At 38.0% G+C, this 21,861-nt stretch overlaps 1 long non-coding RNA gene across 1 annotated transcript in view; it reads left to right on the top strand.

The window, feature by feature from the left end:
* LOC138067041 (uncharacterized) overlaps positions 1 to 21,861 on the top strand; it is a 59,817-nt gene that overhangs the window by 13,218 nt on the left and 24,738 nt on the right. The gene's annotated exons all lie outside the window — the stretch shown is intronic.

Here is a 21,861-nt window from a genome sequence, read left to right as displayed (position 1 = left end):
AACGCTGTGACTTCTGTCCCTTGTGCGACAACAATGAAAACCACTGGAGATGTTTCTTCCTAAGTTTATCTCAATGAGTAGCGCACTATATAAATATGCTGTGGCTTTTGTAGTTGTGTGTCCAGTGGCTGTTTAGAGGGAAAACACTTTAGCGTGTTTAAGCTTGGATGACTTTTAAACCATAAACTCTACTTCTTTAATAGAAAGATGCCATGCTCTATTTGTCTTATCTCTGTGTTGATTGTGTGTGTGTGGTTTTTTTATCAGGTGTTGATAGCAAAGTTGTTCTAAATCTACTTATTTTCCTCTTACTCTAACTTAGTAACATGTATCACAAAAGTATCTTATCTTATGTACTTGATAGATTTTGATTAGATGCTTGCTGCTTACAGCCATAGGATCTGATTCTTTCATCCTTTTACCCCTTTATTTGGGAAAGCTAGCTATAAAATGCCATTAAATGGGTGCCTTGATCAAAGAAAGAGTGTCAGAGAGCATTTTTCTTCAGTTATATCCATGAGATAAACATGAACTGAAGGTAACTCATCTCTGTTATGCAGCAGAACTGGCACTTTCTCAGAAGATCTCTCACTGTAGACAGGAATCACACAGGCTGGGCAGTTATGTTGGTCTTAAGAACCTCTTAGAAATAACTCCCATTTGGTAGTGGTGAGAAAGCTATTGCATTGTATGTGATGATAGTACATGCCTCTTACTGGCAATGCGAGGCCTTTGTCTGAGGATCCAGTGTGTAGCTAACTAACCCAGACAGACAAATCGTTAAGGATCACTGCTGAATAGAGTCAGATGTGGTGAGAGGCAGGGATGAATGTAATTTACAAGTAGTAAGTAACAAAAATTGAAAAGGTAAGCCAAATGCTGAGGGAACATAAATACCTTATTTCATGTGGTCCAGTTGTAAGAAGGGTAACAGAGTGTGAAAGCTCATTGCTGAAGCTATCATAGGGGAGCTAAAAGATTAGAAACAGCTAACATAACAAAACCAGATATTCAAGAGGCTTTATACCAAGAGGAACTTTAACTTGTTTTGTTGTAGAGGGCCGGAAGAAGGCGGTGCAGAATTGGGGCAGTGGTTATGCAGAATTTTTCTCTGTGTTGCTATACCATGTGGGAAGGGGTTCTTTAAGTTTGGAATACAATGACCAGAATCTTACTTCTTAGTTATCTGGCTACCCTACTGAAGTATTATATCACAATTTACTTTTTTACTATTGTCTAAAACAGTAATGTAGTAGAGAAAATACAAATTTGGTTTTGATACCAACACCTTATTGACAACCCCCTTAAATGGATTTTGACAAGCCTTGAGGTATATGAATCAGGCCTACAAGTTAAGGGACTTCAAGTGAACAGCTGAATGAAAACATAAATAATAAAATTTAAGTCAGTTAACTTTCTTAAGTTTTCTTAATTTTAGTTGACTGATCAAAGGAAGCTGGCAAAATTAATATTGAATTACTGTTCTGATGGAGAAAGAGAATGAAAACTAACTCTTAAAAATAACAGCAAACAAGAATCATGGTAATATTGTTTAATAGATTAATATAGCTAAAGGGTTTTTTAAAGTCAAATAGTACTCTAACTGGCACCTAAATAGACCAAAACACTTTTAGATACTATTTGAGTAAGTTATAAACAATGGTATTGAATGCAATCTTCTAGGATGTTGAAGTATTTTAATTTTTATAAATAAGTATTAGAGTCGGGCAAAAGGTAAAGATGTTAAATACCAAGACTTCCCAGTAAGATTGCATTATTCTAATGCTAGGGGACTGGGGGCAGGGGGAAACCAAACCACTTCATAACTTAGGAAAACAAATTTTTCGAGTTTTTCCAGCAGGAACATACTTGAAGTAGAATGTATATGTTTGTTCTCCTACGTTCCTATAGTTAAAACCTAGTGGAAAATGTGAATCATTGTGAGGGAACCTCTGGATATCCTCTTACTTGGTCTGCTTTGAGTCAGATGATGCTGGCTGGGAGGCATTTGAAAAAGTAGGATGGCTCTATTGAAATTTTTTTTTTTTTTTTTGGGCGCATGACCCAAACCCCTCGTGAAGGGGGAGGCCAGCCTGTCTTTGACAAACCTGTGTTTCTGCACAATTTCTATGCTGCTGCTTTTGACCTTGTCAGTATGGCTCTGATGCATCTGCTTTGCCATGGGCTTCTGCTCGTTAGTGCTGCTCTGGATACCTATGTGAAGGGATTCCTGCTGCAGTATTGTGCTGGGTCCCCCCAAAACAAAAAACAATGAGAAACTGTCTTCCTGATCTGCTCCTCGCTACCCCCAGCCAGAGTCCTGTTGACACACGTTTATAGACTGTGAAGAATGGGGCAGTTTGGTTGATTAACATTATGACACATCAAGGAAAAAAACAGAAAAGTTGTAATGGAGAGTGCTTTTCAGTATTTCAGCTCAGTCCGGTGCTAATCATCCGCCCAGCTAAAGTGATAATATTTCTCCAAAATCTTTTTTTTTCCAAAGTATAATCTAGCCTTAACTTCAATCTGTTAAGGAAATGTTGTTCTTCGTTTCCTAAGTTTGGCATGGCACTGGAATGAAAGAACTGTTGGTTAATGGGATGTCCTTCTGATATAGCATAAATTAGCTAAGCTGAAGATGTCATTCCGTTATTGTATCAGTTTTTAGTGTTTGTGTGTATGTGTGTTGTTTTTCCCTTTTTTAAAAGCCCCAAACCTATTGTGAAAACTATAACAGGCTTCAGTGGGAGAGATGGAATATCTCAGAGGACTGATAGTGGGGTATAGAGCACGTCACCTCGAGGTCACTGCTTTCACTGAAAGCTGTTAATAACTGATGAGTGCTCAGCAGGGTACTGTGAAATAAACTTTGAGGTCTCAATCTAGTTTCCAGTGTACAGGAGTCTCTATCGTTTAAACTAAGATCAAATCAGACATTAATCGGTAGTAGTGTAGTATATTTTCAAGCCTAATAGTTCATATGCAGCAGTTATCTCTGTAGCACCTGAATGGCTTTCATTAGTGCTGTGACTAACATCTGTCATATCCTAGAGAGTGTCTTGTTTAGGGGTCACGTGTGCCCTGCTGTAACTCTTAACCTTCTTACGTTATAAGATGATATCCAAAGAAGTGATTGGACATATTTACTGTATGCCCTTTCTCAAGGGTGAGCTGGAATCATGTTAATGGGAAGCTTTTACTGCCCATATTGTGTCTACTTGTTGATTTCACAGAGAGCTCTAGTCTCAATGTTTGTCCTTGTGAATCTTGCATAAGTGTTACAATATAACTTGTGCATGCATTGTTGCATTCATTTAGCAATAGTGAGGCTAAATTAAAACCATTGTTTTGTTTTTAAGGATTTCAAGATCATTCTCTTTGCAATAGCTTTACACAGAATCATCTTCCCACACTGCTCTATGATTATTCTTTTATATCACGATACACAAGAATTACTGTAAAGTGTGCTATTTCTTATGATTGGAAGAGAGCCCTAAAAATAAGACTAAAGCTACCTCTGCAAAATGCCTAATTCTAACTACTCTTCTAAGCAATGTGTGTGTACTTTGTGTTATATATTGTTATTCTTGCCTTTCTTGCATATCAGGTTGTTATTTAAATTACATACTACACAATGCTTCTATTGGTCATTCTAAAATACTTTTTCATTTGCTGAAGTTGCTTAAATATTCTAAGTATTTTTAAGGCTGTCCAGCATTAAAGGTTGTGAAGCGTTGTCTGTATCTTAAGATCAGAGGATTAAAAGAGAACAACTTTCACATACCTTGCAAGATCATAAGCAAGTGGAGTTTCAATTCAATTTGAATCATACTTTTTTCAGTTACCCAGGAAGTTCTGTTTTCCCAAAATGTGCTTGCTGATCTGAAACTTAACTGCATCTTAACCTGGATGTGATCTTGGGAGGGGTGGGCGGGAGAAGGAAAGAGGGAAAGTAGGGGGGCAATTAAGAGCCAATAAAATTGGTCAAAACTAACTTCGTTTGGTTTGTCTAGAAAAATAGCTATGTTCTGTCACTGAGATTAGTCTTGGTGACTTCCCATTATAAAGTTTCTGTGGAAATTACTCGTCATTTACTAGCACAAGAACATTTGGGCCTGGCTGACTTTGTAGGCATGGAGTTTTATGTTGTTTAAAAAAAAAAAAAAAAAGTCAGCTACGAGGAGACTTTGTGAAGCTTCACAGTTAGGAATGTTTGAAGACAATCTGGGCATAGCTGCAGAACTTCACATTATGTGCTATAACTAGCACTTGCAACACCGTGTGGTCAATTTTTTTTAATAGATAGAACAGGACAAGCTGCATTTTGAGATCTTTTCAGAGTCTCAGTGAAGACTGAGAGATCAATCACAGCATTTCTGTTGAATATCCAGACTTCAGTATCAAACTAGGGACATTAATTTGTTGCATGAAATAGAGTGGAACTGATGTGCTGATGCTACATTGCAAAGATGAGTACCTATCTGTAGTAGTATAAAGAGTACAGTTTGCTATTTAAGTAATACAGTTTTTATTAAAAGCAGTGATAAGCAGTAAAACTACTTTCTGCTATGTTTTATGGATTATGTAAAAACAGCATGAGTAGAAAAGGAAAAAAGGTAGTTTGCACCTGTTCTATTGATTTAAATTACGACGTGAAGAGATATGGAAATGTTATTTTAGGTAGAGGCTGCAAAAGGGCATGAGCTCAGATTTGCAGAGAAGTGGAAAGAATTATTGTACACAAAGACTTGTTTCCTTACAGTCTCCTCTCTTTTTTCCAGGTACAGGAGGAACTGTTCCCCTGCTGCCCCCTCCTTTTTTTCTTTTTGCCTGTGAAATTTTTATTGTCTTCAATTTTCTGTTATCTCTTATCAAATCATCTGAATCTTCTTTGCATGCCTTTCTCTCAGGCTTAGCTTTTACTTTCAGTTGAGAAACACTGCATGCTTTTTTTAGCCATAAACATTAAAACTGTCAGGACAGAAACATTAACTCTATTATAGTGTAAACATGAATCTAAAATTAGTTTTGAAGTAAAATAATACTTTGGAAAAATGTTCTCCAGTGGCAGTAACAGATGTCAAGCAGATTTATAGGCTTTCTGTATATCTTGTTAAAACCTAACTGGACCTTAAGTGGATATAAAGTTCATTGCATGCTTCATTTTACTGCTGTTTCTCTGTGAATTTCATTCTTATCAGTAGGAATGTCAGCACAGATGAAAACACAAAGTATGATCTCAGAAAGCTCTCTAATTCTAACTTTCTACCATACACAGTTGACTAACTCTCAAATGCTGAACATAGTAAACTGTAAAAAGTTAGATTGTTACTCATACACTTCACAGCAGTAAAATTACTAATCTCATAATACTGCATGGTTGGAGATTCACCTATTTTACAGAATAACTGTGGTTACTATCCTAACCAAATGTCTAATGAAATTTATCATATTTACCTTAATGATTCCTGTTTTGTAGATGGAGGACTTGAGCAAAGAGAGTTGCCCAAAATCATACAGAAATAATCCACCTTAATGTCATAGATGCATGTCTCTATCTTCTTCCTGTGAATACTTTTTTGACCTGTTCAAGTTTCTCCAATCAGTTGTCTCAGAACTGAGAAGGGTGAAGGTCTGGCTTTGATTTCTGCCATAACCATTTTTGTCTGTCTTAAGAGAAAAATGAATAATACAGTGACTCCTTGTAACTGAACAGATGCTCCAGTAGCAACATGTATTGCTAATTAAGATGAACTAATATTAGACCTTACATGTCTAAACTGGTAAACCAAAAGATTAACAACACAGCTCCATGAAACCCAAGGACTCTAGGACTGGATTCACCTACAAATTTCATGTAGGTTTCCATATTCAATGGCTAGATATCTCCCTGTCAGGAGCACCTGTCAGGCCTGGTACTCCTATGATAAGGGTTATATAATGACATATATTAGTTCTGTTCATCTTGTTAACTATTCTGTAATCCTGCATGTTCTGTGATTCCCTAAGCATTTTACAAATCTAGTTTAAGAGTAGAAATACTTTCTTCACTTTAGAATATTACTGAAGTTTTGGGGAAAATGACTATGGTGTATCATTCTTACATAATACAGATAACTTCATAATACTTGGAGCTTTTTGATTCTGGAACAAACAAGATACAGTCTGAAACAATGCTTTGTTACGAAAGCAAGAAATGCAGCATGTGGTATACTCAGCTGAGGGGATGCTACTGCTTTCTTTTCTAAGGTCATAAATGCTAGAATTCTACCATAATTATTTTAGTCTGTAATGACTGCCGAGAAAAATTGACTTCAGAAGTTGTCTTTTTACGTATGCTTCTACTGACACATCCACGTGTTCTTTCTACGTAACTTTTGTAAGCAGCTTTGCTATCGTGTCCTGAGTGACAGGGGAGGAAAAGGCCACCTAGGAGAGCATGTCTGATGCCTTCAGATCATTCAGGATTATCTTGCAAGTTAATGTGGGAGCACATAAGAACAGTAGTGACCTGATGCTTCAAAAAAGGGCAATTCATAATTTATGCTAGATAATACATGCATGACAACAAGCTTCAATAATGCAAAGATCACTTAGCTTTTAAAAGTATGATCTATTCCAAGTTTCTTCTCCATCCACCCAGCTGATGGATAGATGATGCATATAGGCACAAATACATGCATACAAATAAGAGATGTTTCCCACTGGCATGTGGAATCTGGCAGGAAATTTACTTTATCCCATATGTGTTTTCAAAAAAGTGAAGTTTTTTTTTATCCTTAATGTACTTTGTCTGTCTGTAGGGGGGCATAACAGATTTTTGACTGATTTATTTATGAGATAGTAAGACATTCTATGCTGGTACCAGTAATCCTGCATGAAAGAAAAAGCCAGCAGTATTTTTTTAATACCTGAGTACAAAGAATGATACCACAATGTACTCCAGTACTGCTTTCTGGTAAATGAAAATTTCAGGCACATATTGCCTTGATAAGGGATTGATTCTAAAGGTTATCCATTAGATGGGAAGTGTTGGGAGTCCTTTCTCTGAGTAAGTAGATTTTACCTCTAAGGAGAGCAAACGGCTTTGCTGCTTTGAGCCAGGTTTCCATCTGAAGCCAGGAATTTCATAGCAAGCCTATTGGAAGTGCTTGACTGTAGGACTGAGCTGTCAGGCTGCCCTAAACCCTACTTCTATGGTCGTGTCTACTCTTTCCAGAATAACTGTAATGCTGCTTGTAGTACCTTGTGCATCCTTGTGTTCAGTCACTGGGACCTTGTGCTTTCTGTTGGTGGATGATATTATTGTGTAATCTAGCCTGCCTTCTGTATATGAAACAGAGTGACAGTGGTTTGGAAGCCACCAACTTTTCATTATTAGAAATAACTTCTAGGACTTGAAACAAAAGATGGATGTTCAGAAGCAGGTTAGGTGAACAGAACAAAGTTAGGTGAGCAAAACTCAGGCTATTCTATGAATGCCAACTTTCTCATATAAGATTTAGAAGTCATTTCATATTGTAAATGTATAAAGCTTTCACTGTGTTGTTCGTAAAGTGCAGTGAAAGAAAACTATGTATATACATACTAATTAAGAAACGGTAACGGACTAACCACCTTGCAAGCCCTAAAATAGACAACTCATGTTTGCTTAGATTCCACAGCAGTTCTGTGATAGCTTTATAGGTGCAATTTGGCTGGAAAGGAGTTGTATGAGGAGCAGATTGTTAAATGCTTTTTTGCTGTTACTCACCGCTTAACAAGCTGCTTTGAGTGCTATTTTTCTAATCTGCTGAGAGAGAAGTACAAATTGGACTTGAGATGTTTCTCTAAATCATCTCATTATATTTTGGTATGCTAACTCATGGTATAATGGTGAGGAAACCTTGCATCTTGTTTTTAGTCTGCTTCTCCGTCCATTTGTTGACATAAGTACAGCTGTCTTCCTCTTCCCTCCCCCCCCCCCCCCCCGGCCCCATGATGTAATTAGACCTGTTTCTTTGGAAGGGAGGGAATGAGGGGAGTTTCACTAGAACACTTAAATCTTTTTCTGATTAGGCTTAACTGTCAGGACATATGGGACCAAAGATCTCATGCAGGTTCTTCATGTCCTTGTAGGAATTATTAGGAACACAACAATGTCCTTTAATGCCTTCATTTTTTTCATGCTGGGAAAAAAATGCAGTTTTCTTCCCACCTTGTTCTTTGATCTGACAGACTTCATAAAGCTATTGTAATCATGATTTGCCTGGGTCTATGCTTGTATTGGAGACTTCCAAAGGCACTGTAGAGGGTAGAGGAATGAATATTGGAATACTGGTAGGCTGTTTGCAAGTCCCTGATTTACAGTACTGAACAAGCTTCCTTTAGTCATAGGGAGGTTTTTTACTTTAGAGGATACACAATTTTAGACAAAAGGCAAAATAAAAGTTACTGTTTGAAGTCACTACTGAACTTGTTTCAGCTTTTGAGGATTATGTAGCTCTAGACTCTGTGGACTGGGCCACTTACACTTGGGAAAATACATTCTACTACCAGAAGTCTCTTCATAATTTTGTATTGCTGTGTGGTACAAAAACAGTTGTTCTGTTCCTGAAGAAACAGATGTTGAATAATAGCTTCAAGTGCTTTGGGGTAACGGATGCTATTAGAAGCACAGTATTTTGGAACTTATTAGTATATATTTTTTTTCCCTCTGGTATTGGGAGCAAAACAGAATAAGGAGATCTCCTAGTTCTTACTAAACTTCCAAATTATTTCAGTTCTTCATGTTTTTTTCTGAATAATAGCTCCTTTTGATAAAAGTTTTAAGCTGTTAGCGTAGCTGAAAATTCACTTAAACTTAGCATCCATCTGCAGTCAGAGGCTATATAGGTGCAGTTCTGCAAAACTAGGTGCTCTGCTATGTCTTAGAGATGCCTCTTAGGATCTGAGCTTGGGCCATTTAAAAACACATCTCATTTCCACATATTTATCTTAAATACCAAACTCACTCTGATGTCATATTATTAACCACAGTAGAGGCAACAACAATGAACAGGCATTGTGAGAGAGATTCTCCTGTGAGTAAAGGAATCCTAGTCCTTGCATCCTCCATGTACTGATGAGGAGCTATGGGCTGTGTGTACTCCTACCTTGTATGGAGAGGTAGATGCCTCACCTAACATGCTCCTCGTCAGGTCCTTGGTAGAAAATAACTGAAATTATCTCAGAAGCTTTGATGTTGTGTGGTCCTCACTTTATGATAATAGTCAGGGATAACATAATAGCCACATCTAAAGTTTAACTACTGATATACCCCTCTAGTTTGTATTTAATTTTGTTTACAGTCAGAGAATGATCAAAGAGAAAGGAATGAAAGGAAACAGGAAAGTTAGAGTGGCTTGGTGAAAGGACAGAAATGCATCCACAAATGACTCCAGGATCTTTGAATTAAGATAAACTACCATTATTACATCCTTCCCAGAGCTTGCCTTCCGTTAGCTGCTTTGTGCCATGGCTTGTTATCTTGCATCAACATCACTTCTTATTTTGGTGAGTAATCAGTGTAGAAGGAAGGAACAATTACTGCAAGCCATTAGTAGGTGAAAATCAACATGTGCAGTCTTTTGCATTCTGTACCCCCAGTGAACTCAAAGTTGAACTCTCCCCACCCTTTTCTTTTCTTTTAATAAATTGCTCTGAAAATTAAGATGAACATACTTCTTGTGATAAATGACGTCTTCTAGAAAAGAGACATGGAGTTATTTTCCTGTACAATTCTAGCAAGCTATTGCATACAATCTGTGAAATTTCAGAAGAATGTCACACTGTCATTTCACAGTAAAATGCTAAAATGCAGATGACAAACACTTTTCTGTTATCTTATTTCTTTCCCATAACCTCCAACACACTATAAGGAAAAGAAGTACTGAAAAATATTGTTTGCTTCTATTTTACAACACTCAGAACTGTGTTATCCATGTGATGCTTATGCTTCTGGTAGCGCACACTCTTCTGACATCCATAGCCCTCTTTCTGTCTGAGGGGGGGTATAGTCACCGCAATGACAGGTTGGTTTAGGGAAGAGATTCTGATCAAGCCCAAATAATAGAACATCCTGAGAGCCACAATGTGACAAACTTGCTGTACTGAGTAGTCTTGTTCATTTTTGTGATTGTTTGGTAGAGTAAAGCAGGCGAGCTTTGCATTGTCTAAAGTACTAGTGCAGTGGGGATCTGGAAACAAGGTCAGACATATTCAGGCTAGTCAGCTGACTGTCTTTTATCAAGCTTTGTATTAGGATGCACGCACACTCTTCAGTCTTTCTGCAGAAACATTTCTATTTTATGGACATTGCTGGGGTCAAATCATGGCTATAACTTTCACAGCTGTCTAAATATCCCTGAGGAAGTCTAGTGTGTGTACATTACAAAACTCATTAGGACCTGACCAAGTCTGTACCAAACAAATTGTCTATATTGCCTTACAGAATACTTTTGAAGTCACAGATGTTGAAGTTCTCTAAGTCTCCACCTTCACAGAAGCCTCACCTGTCTTGAGTCTAGCCCTGGTCACTGGGGTAACAGGCCTGTGGACTATTTGCCACGATCCTAAGCTGCCACCTGTGACTGTGCTATAGTAGCTTCTTTTCAAATACACTTCAATTGCAGAAAGTATTATGGTTTATTTCAGTGTAACTTGTCTGCGTGCCCCTTCCCTTACATTTCAGAGCCAAATGAGTACTGAGAACTCGGTGGTATTTTAGGAAATGTATGTAATATTTCCTATCTTTCTTACTCTCCTGAGCAGGGGCGGGTTGAGGCCTCATCTGTAACTCAGATTCACAAAATATTTTAAGTGACTAGATCCCATCAAAATAAATAGCATTAGATGCTTAACTATGCTTGACAGGCTTTCTATTTTCATGCACCAGCTTCCAGTGACACGATGAGATCAATCTCTGCTGTTCCTGTCTTATGCTTCTAGGCCCTATAAATATTAACCATTCCTCTTGCCTCTACAGCAAATATAAAGGAAATAAACTGTCTGATTCTGAAGACAGCCTGATGCTATGCTCTCCTACTCAGTCTTTCTCCAACCTAACTCACTATCTCAGCCCTTTGAAAAGGGAAACTAGACATGGCATAGAGATCAGGTTACAAAGGCATGCCAAATGGAATATGTCAAAGGCTTTGGCCTGACTTAGTTTGGGTGTGCTCCTGTGTATTATTAGTAGGGAAATCTTCAATATCTTATGACATCAAATTTACAGATTTAAATCTTATTGCGAAAGTAAGAGAAATTACTTTTCAAATGGCTCAAGGCAGAGATTTCAACTGTAAGACTTAATGAGGTGGGTATTTCTGTATTCCAAACAAATTATTTTTGTGGATGTAACTGCAGGAAGATAAGTGGAGCATACTGTGTTTGGAGTATAAGTTGTGCAAGTAGTGAAGGGCAGACTGCCTGTAGCTGCTGCCTTTTGAGGCATCCTCTGTAGTTTGAACAGACACTAACTCGTACTATTCACAAACTACCTGTGGGTGTTCCAAAATATTTACTGCGCTCTCCTTCTTTAAAGTTAAAAAGTTTGTGTCTGCCCACCACAAAACGAGTCCTTCAAGAACTGATGTGGCTTACTAACTTTGTACAATAAAGTTGATATTTAGTGGAGGAGATAGAAGCTTGTGTCTGCAAGCAGCAATTAAATTACTCATCCCACTCTGCTGTGCGGGCAGTTCTCATTCTTTAATTCTTGCCCTCTCAGATTGTTCACCGCATTCCTAACTGTAAGAAACTATAAAGAAACAGCATCTATCTGTTCTGAAAAGGCCTGGAACAGATTATTTCCAGAAAGACATTTCAGCATTTGAAAATGAAAAAATGTATTCAGTTTCCACTTCACTTTGACTTGCTCCTTTTTTGCACTGAATAATCATCCCTACAGCAGCCAAGGACAGAAAATAAATGTTTGTTATGACCGCCATTTTATCTTCAGGAAAGCAGAAGTGTCCCAATGTATCTTGGGAGAAGCAGGTGTAATGACCCCTTTTTGGTGATTTGTGTGTATAGAAACCTAACTATAGTATGCTTTTACACAGTAGTAATGCAAGCAGGCAGAGACTTGTATTTGATCCACTCTTTTCAATGGACTTGATTAATCCCTTCTGGTAGATGGGCATCTTAGTTCCAAGCTGGGCTGGAAAAAAAAGTCTGATAGGAGTTATAAGCAAAACTTTTTCAAAAGAGTTATTTATCTGAAAGTAGAAAGGGAAATGAATAACTGTTAACTGAATTGCTGATGAAACTGAGTGCTTGGACTCAGTTTAGACTAAATGCAGACTTTCTAATATCTGGTCAAAGCAGACCAATCTTAGTCTATTCAATATCTGCACCTACTGTTGCAGTATTTGAAAACAGTCTCAACCTATGCATTACTTAAGCATGAGGATAAAGCCCTCTGTGGCACAAGCTTCTCCAAAGACCGTAAAAAGCAGAGTAGCCATCTCTGCTGTTAGCCCCAGGACCAGAATGAGTAGTGTTAGCAGGGACATAGTTTGCACCATTTGAAGTATGGAAACAGAAGTTGTTCTGCTCTTTGTTCACCTAGAGTTTGCTGAGCTGCCTGAGGCACTGATATTCCCTTTGCACTGTCTCCTATTGCAGCTGTGTGTTCAAATTATTAATCCAGTCCTAAAAAGCTTGCCCAAAGCCATGGAGTGAATTGAAGGGGTGTGTTCAGCCTCTGTTCTGTCAAGTTTTGCCTTTGGTAAAGAAGAAATGGTAATGATGGACTTCATCCCCTTTTCACAGGGAAAGGAAAGCAGCTTTAAAACACTTGCTCTCTTGGAGATTTAATGTGGGTGGCAGAAATGCAGTTTGGGATAAGATGCACTCTCCCTGGGTATGTGGCTTGCTGTTCTCCTCCCCTTTTCTTGCACAGCACACAGTTGTTGAGACACTGCTGTACTGTGTTATATAAATGTTATAGTTCTTATTACTTTCTGGTGGTAAAAAGTAGGATGGACTCTTGTCCTGTGCAAAAGAGGGGAGGCGGGGGAAGAAAAAAAAAAAAAAAGATAGTTTGGGTCCAGAGCAGGGTTGTCTTGGTAGGTTTTTCATTTCAGATGCCACCCTTTGTCTAGTGTAACTTTGCTGGTTGGGGCTAACTGACAGTGTGAGCTGCTATAGGCCAGAACTCGCTCTTCCTCTCTAACAGACTGGCAAAGGACTGAGCTGCTTTCCCTGCCCAACGTCCTATGGGGGCATGGAGTAGACAGCACTGGTCCTGCGACAAGTCCAGGTTGGTTAGAAGATTGGGAAGGGTCCAAATAAAGACACAGAACTCAAATATTTGGGAAGATGTGGAGAGTGAATAGGCATTCAGGTGTCACGGAACTGTTGAGGAGGTGTCTCCGTGCTTTGCAGGAGTAGCAAATTCTTGCAGTGAGCAAAGCACTAGGACTGAGACTTGCAATCTGTATCCTCTCAGGCACCTGTGTCAAGGGCAATCTGTTCTTCAGTTACCTTCAGGCTTATAATGTATCAAAAAAGAGGGATCTGCACTAAAATAACTGCAGTGAGTAATGTAGAGGGACTTCCCCCCACCTTGGTTTTTGACTGTTATCAAGTTGTATTATCTACATTTAACCATATGATTAGACTTTTTTGTGCATTTTCATTGTGAACAAGATCAAGTCTAAATTTCTTCCCTGGTGAGCATCTAGATACTTCTCTGCTGTAAAATCAGCAGGTAATCCAACAGATTTCTAACAGATTTGTTCTTCAGTATTTAAATACCATCTTCCTGAGTATCAACGGCTCTACAGAGGCTGAATGTCTTCCCTCCCACCCCCCAGTGGATTGTTTATCAACTCTGTTTACCCTTAGCCTTTGCAGCCCTAACCACACAAGAGTGAGTACATCTCTGGTATAAACTGCTGGAATGTTGACATTTGGTGTCGTTCCTAGTTAGAAGCTTGCTTTATCTTTATTTTTTCATGAGGCATCTGGGGACAAAACTTAGAACTTCTACTGCATCTGTATCATAAATCAAACACTTTGCTGGAGGATAATGGTGCACTTTATTTAAAAAAAAAAAAAAAAAAAGACAGACACAGGACTCGATCAATACAATACCTAAAAAGTAACAGCTTGTCTGAAATGTGAATTCTAATTTATTAATTAGACCCAGCATTTACATTTTTTTTTTATGGTGTACTGGTTTTGGAAACAACAAAGAATGAATTCATCTTTTCAATGCTTTTCATCAGTCTATTAAAATCAGAACAAAAATATTTTTATAGTGTTTTTACTCAAATTATCTATGTATAACATAGGATAATGTAGACCCCTGGGTAAGGCTAGTGGGAAACTTCTAAAGAGAATTGATTTCAACTATTTCAATACTTTAGTTTATTCTCTGCAAATATTTAATAGCAGGATTTGTTCAGTCATTTGATGAAATCTGTGTAATGCTCCATATTTGAATCTGCAGACTCCTGTAAAATAGCTTGTGCAGGATGGAACCCTGCACATATAATCCTACAGGACTTTTTTCGCAAGCTCTCTGGTACGGGCAGAGTGAATTCAATTAAACTCTAAACTTTGGAGAATTAGCTGTTTGAGACTATTGTCCCCCTAATCTACTTCCCACCAACTTGCTACTCTTCAGGATGGATCTGTCTTCCAGGGCCAGCAGGGTTTGGTATAAATAACAGGAAACTCTTCTGAAAAGGCCTCCTTGAAGAATTGACCTCTTTCCATGGTGTGGTAACTTTCCACTTGAGTAACAGAAAGCCCAGCTGGGAATCAGGCTGGAGGGAAGCAGCAGGCACTGCTGGGAGCTGAACACAGAGACACAAATGGAGGATGCCTTTGTGAAGCAGGTAGAGTTCAGCACTTACTGGTGCTGAATACTGGTCAGCCTGGGTTTTATGGAAAATAGTAAAAAGATGATCTTAGAACCAAGAAGAGGCTTACATTTTTATTTAAAAAAAAAAAAATCAAAGCATTGCAGGCAGTTTGTATGCAGCAAGTTGCTTTGGTACATCATGAGGTTCAAGGAGCACTGTTCCTTACAGAGTAACTCCTAGGAATGAAGTAGCTAAACATCACCTGTGAATATTGATGTTATCCTGTGTTCTCTCCTTCCACCCTCCTGCTGCAAGTCTTTCTGTGGTTTCTGCCAGCACTACTACTGTGGCTAAGCTAGTAGATCCTCTGGATCTTGACAGTCCAGTCCAGAGCCATTAATGTACACAGACCTCTCCTTTGCTCCTGACTTGTCCCCTAGGCAGGCAGTATATCACAGACCTGTATAAGTCTAACCTTCAGCACCAGCCTATTAAGACTTTATTTTCTTCATCTGTGTCAGACATTAAAAAAGCTCACTGCTGAAGCAACTTCAGCATTTTCCTCTGTGGTGCAATGCCGATGTTACTAATTTTTTACAAACCTACTGACTAGCTGTGTCTACATTCATATAAACATAATCAACTTGTTGGTTTGGACAAGAGCAAATTTAAATTTTTAATTGGTCACGAATAGGCAATAATGAATGGCTCTGCTGTTTAATGGGCCTGGACTGGAAGGTAATGAGTTTAAGACTATTCGCAGAGGTCCACAGATTACTCCCAAGTTTTAAACTGAGCATATGTTTTCAGGACTAGGGAATGATATTGAGCCAAGTGACTTCTTTCATGTGGAAAATATCCTAGTGCCATGTTAAAAGACTATGGTCACAGCTTGCTGAGACCAATGGTAGATACTACCACCTAGATATCACTTGTATCACATACAACTGAAGTAAAAAAGCTCTGAGATGGAGAAACTTTGATCTAAATGCTTTGAACTAAAAGCTATTAAGAGTGGAGGAAAAAGGGCCCTGAAATAAATGTGTGTGTGTGTGTGTATATATATATATATTTATGTATTTATATCTAAAGCATCTTTGGTGGTCCACTACCATTCTTCTGAATTGATTAGTTTTTCTACAGTAGGAGTTAAGGCTTTCTCTCTCTCTACCTTATTCAGCTTTTTCCCCCTTCTTCTATTTGCATCTGCCAGATAATGGCTTAGGTACATATTTATCACTATCACTGCTAAATAGTGCTTCAGAGGTGGTAGTTGTATTTCTTAATTATGCATCTCAGTGAAATGGCAAAACAAGGCAAAGGACAGCTCTGTAATGCTTGCCAACCAGCTTAAAAACACCTTGGAAGCTCTATCCAATCCACCTAGGGTAATCTCTCTCTAAAGCAAGAACAGATTTCTAGTGTCTTAAATTCTCTGTAACAGAAAAATTAAGCTTCAGGCAAATGAATATTTTTCTTTTCCCTTATTTTATTAAATATATACTTTCCTTGAAGTATTTTTGAGATTTGCTGCAGGTTACAAGGCTGGAGTTTGAAAGCTTTTCATCCTCTTGCAGCATGTTTTTTGTTGTTTATTGTTACAAAACTAAATAAGCAGGGTTTCACTGTTTAATATGTTCTCACTTTAATAAACTTTGTTCTAGATAAGTGAGCCCATATTTAAAGTGCAATATAGCTTCCTTTTTCAGTATCTGGAGCTTTCAAAAAAATTATGTAATGGTATCTTTCATTTAAGACATTTTTTTCCTCAACTTTTCTCCTATTTCTTACTTGTTATTGCACAGTGAGTTTGAAGGAGTTTGTTTCATAAACTCACTTTCATGTTTCGCTACTGAGAAGAACAGTGTGCCACTACCACTTCTGTGACCACTTAAGAGAAGTGAGCAGTGTAAGGCTCAGAAAATAAAGGCATATTGATAATACAGTACTTTTCTGGCAATGGTGTGACTTGCATGTTACCTAGTAATGGCTAGCGCAAGTAATGCATAGCAAAGCTGTACATCAACTATCAGTCTGCCTTCTTCTATATATTGGTGTGTGGTATACATATGTGTATATATATTTAGGGGGACCAAAACCAAGCATGTTAACATGTAATCTTTTCATACCAGCTGGTTTTACTGTTTAAAATAATGGAAGTGATTTACAGAAGGGTGGTTATACATGCAGTTGCTATCTGCAGCTGAGGGAAGTCTCTCTTCCTTGCTGAACGCTTTGTTATCTTCAGCCAGGCACATTGTTCTTTTTCATGAGCCAAACTTAATTTTAATAATCCTATAGTAGTAAATATTTTCAGAGGCATAATATCTAATTATATTACAGAGGCAAGTATAGGTCAGATAGAAAGCCTGTTAGTCAACCAAAGTAATAAACTGGAAATTGACCCATAAACATGACTGACATTTTCTTTTTGGATTAGAAAAGAGCAGAATAGCTTGAGAGGAGTTATGGAGAAATACTGGTTTGATTTATGGGCAGTAAATTTGCTGCGGACTGCGTAGGGACGTGGATTTTAAATAAGAGCTCCTTTGAAGTGAATTTTGAATGCTGGTGTAAACTTTGAAGAGGAATAATAAGTAAACACTGTATTCATCATAGTAAATCAGTGCTGGGAGTGGAAATGGAAAATCAGACAAAGAAATTGGGTTCAAGGGTTGAACTCTTGCCCTGTATTTATGGTCTTTAAGTAATGCGTTCAGACAGATGCAGAGAAAACGAATCGCTGTTCTCCATAACCAGGGTCACTTTGTAAAGTAAGCTCAGCCTCAAAGCTGGTATCTTATTTAATATGAAATAAAATTTTAATGCGAATTGCAAGGGTCCAACTCACAAAGTTAAAGGATTCATAATTGAGATATTCACTACAACATTAATATATTAACTAGGCCATCTGGATATTACATTTCTAACACTTGTCAGATCAGGTTCAGAATCTTTTGCCAATGGCTTGTGTTGAAGTTTGTCAGAGGACGACTCATCAAAACCAAAGTATTTATAGTTTTCAGCTAAAGCCATCTATAGGCTTCTGAGGCCTGAGAAGGAGGGGTAAGACTTACTGTAATAATGGATAAGAGGTCGCTGAAGAAATGGATGAGCAAGTTTGCAGTTCCTTGTCTTGCTTTTGAGCAGTCTATTCTGAACATATTCTTACTTCATGTACAATTGATTTTCTTTTTCAGAAAATCTGAAAGATCTCACTTTCATTGGCACACAATCAGATTTTCAAATATTTAAATTGTTCTTAAAACAGAATATTGCTGTAGGGATATCCAGGAATATAAAATCACTCAGTTTTCTTATAAAGGAAAGCTGCAATTCTAGCTACATGTAAAACTGTTCCCTCCAGAATTCTGGAAAGTGAAATTCATTTGATGATGCTAAAATACTGGCCTTACAAAAGTGAGGAGATTTCAGTTCTATAAGGAGAGTATTTAGTACTCAAAGTGGGGCTGAGGTTCATATGTTCTGTCCCCTTCTACAGATTTAATTCCAAGAGATGTTTGGAGCAGCTAGAGTTGAGGAAGTTGAATCCTACTAAGCCAAGAATATTTATGGCCTGTCCTTTAGTTAAAGGCATGATGTCTTAAATTTTTTTATTAAAAAAAACCAAATAAATAAATCTGAGGTTCTTATCCACTTTGTCTTTTTTTATTATTAAAAATCCTTAAGCAGTGCTCTTTTTCTATGTATGCTAATGCATTTTTGGCTTGCTCTAGCTTCACAACTAGCTGTGTGCTAGCCTGATACTTCAGTCTATATGGCTTCTTACCTAGGAAACTAGAACTTCTAGCTTACTCATTTATGCATGTACACCTCCCTTTGCTGCCAAGAACAACAGCAATAAAAAATCCAAACTATGAAAACAACACGTAGAGGACAAAGGACTTCCAGATCTGCCTTTCAAACCTATAGTCAGTTTTGCAACAGCAGTCAACTCTGATTCTGGGGCTACAAAACAGACTTACTGTGACATTAAAGGTATTTTAAATTACTGCATTTTAATTGGAGAGAATCACTTTCTACTCTGAATGAGATGCTGTGAACAGCTATACCGCTCTTAAGAGCGTCTTGGAAAGGACACTTTTATTTAGAGGAGGCGGTCCCAAAGGCTAGATTCAAACAGGCTAACCCTGTAAGACTAATTTCCTAATCTACAGTTGATAAGGAAAATGAGAACTAAGTAGAGAGTGATTGGAGTGATCACACATTTTGAGAGAAAATTTTACATTTGCATTCTAAGGACTTAATCTCAAAGTAGATTGTTCTATAGACTTATTCTCCTCTTGTCTCTGTTATCTTAGTTCTGCACACCATGAAGATATTATTGCTTACTAATAGTATAAATTAGAACTGACAAGTGGTTGGCAATTGTATTGTCTTTAGGTGACAAATATTTATAGAAGACTATCCTGACTAGTTTTAAATGAGAATGAAGATAATTCATTTCCAAAAGTTATGCCACACTTCACTTGACTGAAGCATAAAAATAAGTGTCTAACCAAAAAGTTTGTCTTACCAAGATGCATCCTAGGGAATGAATTTAAGACAAATGATCCTTAATGGCAAGGACTACTGATTTGTACGGGTAGTAATTCTGTTTAACTAGAGTTTGTTCATCTGATTTGGTGGTGTTTGGGTCTTTGTCAATTTCATTACTTACTCCTTGCCCTGCTAAAGCAGTATCATCTTCCATGCTACCTGTAGCTCATGCATGGAGTAAATTATTTCTCTGTTCTCTGCCTATGGATGCTAGCTGGCTTATTCTGAGCCATTATGCGCAGTTAAACAATCTGTGTATAAAACCCAAATTCATCAAGGTTTTCTGTAGTTGTTTTTAACTTGTTTCCTTTCTACAGTTGTGTTAATAGGTTGCTTAGACCCTTTTACTGTGTTTGTCTTGTAAGTGAGGGGAAAGGCAATGCTTGGAGATTTGAGTCACTTGAGAAGAATTTAATGACTATCTTGCAGTCATAATATCCTTAAGAATATGGTACAATTCCTTGTATGCTGGTTTAGCTGATTAAAAAGAGCAGTGATACAGAGACTTCCTTGGGCTGTGCTTTCTCCAAGCTTTGTAGCAGATTCAAAAATGTTGTGGTCTCTCTAAAACTCTATGGGAGGTAAGCTACACTGCTGAAATCATGACTTCTTCCACCAAGAGAAGCATTCAATAGTATAAATGGGTCTCAGAGGTAATTATTTGTTCTGAAGAACATGAATTGTTTATAATTTATCTGCTGTAATATGACAATCATAAGACCACTGTCTTAAAATCAGCATACCAGTACTTAAAAACGTATACCTTCGGTTTATTTTCCATAAATTCCTTGTAGCACATGACAACCACTTGCAGTGCAAGTTCATCAGACTGTTTAGAAAGAAGTGATTTAGGCTAAATCATCAGATATCATTTAGTTGATAGACAACTGGCTGTGCAAAGTCTTCCAGTTGCTTTGTACTACTATAGTATGCAGCTGTGCATACCATAGTATGTGTTCTTTACTGTGTTCTTTCACTGTAAAGACCTTCCCATGATCAAAGCAGTGACGTGCTCAAACACTTCTGTGTTCTGAGCCCTGTGGTTCTTGTACAAATGTCTGCTCACACAGCTTAGCTTGCAAGGCTTTTTTGGATAGTACTTTTCACTGCAAACATACTCCAAATTCCCTCATAGCTTAGAACATTAAGAATTGCCTGTAAACTCTCTGGAGTGTGTTTATTCTTCGTCCAGGGACTACTGAGTTGTCAGTCACCATGCTCTGCAGGGATGGTCTGATTTCAGTAAAATTGTGGTGGAGTCCAGACAGGTCTTGCTAAGCACCTGTAAGCTATGGCTGTGAAGTTTCTAGCTTAGCTGAGACCCTTTCTGATCAGACTAGTGTAGCTAGATTAATGTTGGAGTTAATGAACAATGCAAGTACTGACTCTCACACTAAGGTACATGACAGCTCCTTGATGGCTTGGGCATTCAGGGCACTGGCTCTCAAACTGGCCTACTCCAAGCCCTTTTGTGGGTGCCTATTTTGATTCTAAATTAGATGCTGCAGTAGAGTAACTTCATGGGTTGCCTCCTTCTAGTTCTCTTCAAAATGGAGACATAAAATTCATACATGCAAATTAATATGGTAGATGTAGCAATATTGGGAGAAGAGGAAAATGTGTCTATTGGCAACCTAAAATGGAAAGGCTGATGCATGGAGAATGCCCAAAGCTGTTTCAGGCAACAGCAGCTACAGAGGGGCAGACTCTTGGCCTGTTAGTTGTGAGGCAGAGGTTGAGGAGGGAAGTTCAGTGCTAGAAAGTAAAGTAGAAGAGGTGGCTTGAATCCACGAAAATAAAACAAAAGCTTGTAAGTATTAGCTTACACGATCAGCAAATGACCTGCAAAACACAGTTTAAGGAAATTGAGCTGTCTGAGTTTCAAAAATGAGATCTCAAAACTCACATCTGATTCTTGACTTAAAGTTTATGTGGGGGGTTTTGTTTGTTCATTTTAATGTTAAGAAAAGAAAAGCCTTCTGGCTGTGGCCATGTACACCAGCCATCAGCCAGGAGTAAAGTTTTACTGCTGACTTATAAACCCCTGACAGGTAGTGTTTCTAATGGAAATACTGACAGCCTCTTAACTCGAGCAATGCTAGCAGGCGCCGTTATAATAAATGAGACTGAGGGAGACATGATACAGGCCCACAAGGTAATTAATGGCAAGAGTAAAATAAAATATAGATGCAACATCCCACAGAGTACATGACTCAATGGAGCAAATTTGTAATAAAGCACAAAGAACGTCTGTTTAGTAAAAAGCTGTGTGAAACTGCTTGTAAAATAAATCAGCGAGCTAGCTGAGCTCTCTGTATGTTTCTTTTAGAGTAGAGGATTAAAAAAACCCCCACAACTATAAAAATCCATTTTTGGCAATGCAGAGTTGCGCTGTATAATGAAACGAGAAGCAATGAAATGCAAAGTGCACCTATGCAAACAAACTCTTAACACACTTCTG

The sequence above is a fragment of the Struthio camelus genome, chromosome 4, assembly GCF_040807025.1.
Source record: "Struthio camelus isolate bStrCam1 chromosome 4, bStrCam1.hap1, whole genome shotgun sequence".
Taxonomy (NCBI): Eukaryota; Metazoa; Chordata; class Aves; order Struthioniformes; family Struthionidae; genus Struthio; species Struthio camelus.
Note: the sequence above shows the minus strand (reverse complement) of the source record. Positions and strands in the feature narration are given on the sequence as shown.